This window comes from Nannospalax galili, unplaced genomic scaffold (assembly GCF_000622305.1).
Source record: "Nannospalax galili isolate Female #2095 unplaced genomic scaffold, S.galili_v1.0 scaffold702, whole genome shotgun sequence".
Classification (NCBI taxonomy): domain Eukaryota; kingdom Metazoa; phylum Chordata; class Mammalia; order Rodentia; family Spalacidae; genus Nannospalax; species Nannospalax galili.
The window spans coordinates 1,823,899-1,826,727 of NW_008348657.1; positions in this window are offsets into that span (position 1 = coordinate 1,823,899).

Genomic DNA, 2,829 nt, shown 5'->3' on the forward strand with positions numbered 1-2,829 from the left:
GCACGTACACCACGGCCCCGGCGACCCGGCGCGCGGCGGAGAGGGCGGGGGATGCGCGCACGCGGCCGGCGGGCTAGGCCTCCTCCTCTGAGCGCCCTCCTCCCCCTTCTTCACCCAGCGCCGTCCTCCTCCCCTTTCTCCTCCTCTCCTTTCTCCTCCTCCCCTTTCTCCCTCCAACTCCTCCTCTGCTCTCCTTAGTCCTCCTCCTCTACCGCTCGCTTTAGTGGTCCTCCTCTTCCACCACCTCCTCCAACTCCTCCTCCTCTCGCTTTGCTCGTCCTCCTTCCTTGTCTCCTCCTCTCCGACCTCCTTCACAGCGTCCTCCTCTCCTCCTCCCTCCTCCCTCGTCGTCCTCCTCCTCCTCCCTCCGGCTCCGCCCCGGGCGCGCGCGGCTCCACCTGCCTGCGAGGGGGGGTGCGCGCGCGCGCGCGCGTTCTGGGCCAGGACGGCGGGTCGCGCTCCGGGGCTGGTGCTCCGTGGTCGTGGCTACCCGGATTTCGCAGAGGAGGAAACGGAAATTCAGACAGCTTGCCCGGGTCACGCAGAGCTTGGAGTACCTCCGAGAGGCCCCCGCGGGCGCGTTCCTAGGCTGCTGCTCCCTGGAAGGCTGCAGAGGGTACAACAAAGGCTGTCCACCCCGTGCCCTGGGCCGACCCTCTGAAATCCGGCAGTCCGTTTCTGCTTTTGCTTTTGCTTTGATTATGGTTTTTTACTATTCTTAAAGTCTGTGCGACTTTTTCCCCCAGTGCAGGACCCCGGGAAGATGTTTATAGCTCCTGGGTTAAATAAGGTAATCAGGGCTCAGTTCCACATCCGCATTCAGGCTCTGAAGTTCTCACAAGAGGGTGATTACATGAGCAACTTTATACGGGTTTTTTAAATCTCGCAATAGTATCTGTGCTACACTGACGAATGCGATTTTTCTTTGTTGTTTTGAGAGCGTCGGGCTGCCCTGGAACTTCCAATCTAGCATGCTGACCGAGATTACAAACGTGCATAGCCGGCTTTCTATCTTGATCTTTTCTTTGTTTATTTACAATACTGGGAATTAAGATGAACACAATTGTTTTTGTTTTTATGGAGCCTTGAAACCTCCCGGAAAGAAACTGGGGATTTTCTTTTCCTCGTGTCATTTGTCTGAAGAATAAAGAAGACCAGGCCAGGGGAAGGTGGCTGATGTATAATTCCAGCAGTGGACAGAGTGAAACAGGATGTCAGTAAGTTCGGGACCCACCTGGTCAACTTGGTGAGTTCCAGATGAGCCAGGGTTACAAAGGGCTACATAGAGAGCCTATATCAAAACAAAACTATCCCAGGCACACATGTATCATACTGCATTTTAGGACATAGAGTTCGGTTCAGAGACTTAAGCAAGTGGCAACCTAGAGTTTGAAATGCCCTAGGAGAAGGATGATTGAATAGGATGGGAACACAGAGGAACTCCTACCTCTGCCCTTTGAAGTAGGATCCCAAGCAGAGCAAGCCAAATGCCTAGAAATGTAAAGGAACTGTTTCAGGACTTAGAAAAACAAACATTAAAAGCATATGTGGATCTGGGCATGATAGCACATGACTGTAACCCTAGCCTTTGGGAGATGGAAGCAGGAGTTAGCCTTGGCTACTCACAGGCCACCCTGTGCTGTGTGTTATCCTGTCTCGAAGGCAAAACTCCAACCATTTTGAACTCAGGATGTAATGCAATAGCAGAGCACTTCCCTAGCATGTATAAATTTAGCCTTGGGTTCAATTCCCAGCACCACAAAAATATTTTTTTAAAAAAAATGTATGTTTGACATATGGAAATAGAGTCTTACAAGTGCCTAGAACCCTGTTGCATATTAACCTACAGCAATGGTGTCAGCATACACAGGACCCATGCACACTCAAACAGTCAAAAACACAACATAGAAATGGACAGCTAACCCCAATCTTAGCTGAAGAAATATTGGCAACTGATTACTGCTGGATGGGAAAGAACTGATAAACTATAGATAGGCTGACTAGATCTCAGTAGATGAACTTGTACTGAGGGATGTCTAGGGGCACTGACTTGACACAATAGGCCTTAAAAGAAATCATAGAATATATGAATTCCAGTGAGGGACTGTGGGAGGGTGCCAGTGAGGAAGGAGATATAAAGATTAAGATTGATTGAGATGTTCTATATGAAATACAAGAAATTTCAATAAAACCTTTTTTTTCTTGTTTTTTAATTTGTTGTGTTAATTTTTATTCTATAACAAATCACCACAGCTTAATGGCCAGACACAACACATGGAGTCACAGCTGGCCATGGCTTAGCTGGGTTCTTTGCTCAAGATTTCAGTTAGGGGCTGAGGCTACCTTTATCAGAGTTTTAAAGGGGAGTTTGATTTCCAGTTCATTCACTCTGGAGAGCAGTCGAATTCTTCTTGCTCATGTTTCTTGGGGTGACTGCTATCTGAGGGTCTTTTTTTTTATTTTTGAGACAGGGTCTCACTGTAGCCCCAGCTGGCCTGGAACTCACTTTGTAGACCAGGCTGGCCTCGAACTCAGAGATCCACCTGCCTCTGCCTCCCAAGTGCTGGGGTTAAAGGTGTGTGCCACCACTCCGGGTTCTATCCCAGGGTCTTTTTTTAAAAAAATAATTTCTTGAGAATTTCATGTATGCATATAAGGTATATTGATCAATTCCATGCCCACTCCCTCCCCTCCAACTCCTCCCGTATCTTCCCATCACTTTTTTTTCTGATAACTTCATGTACTCTTTCTTCTTCTTTATTTTTTTGTGGGGCTTTTGGCTACTCTAACATTCCCCCTAAAATCTTTTAAGGATTAGATACAAACTCC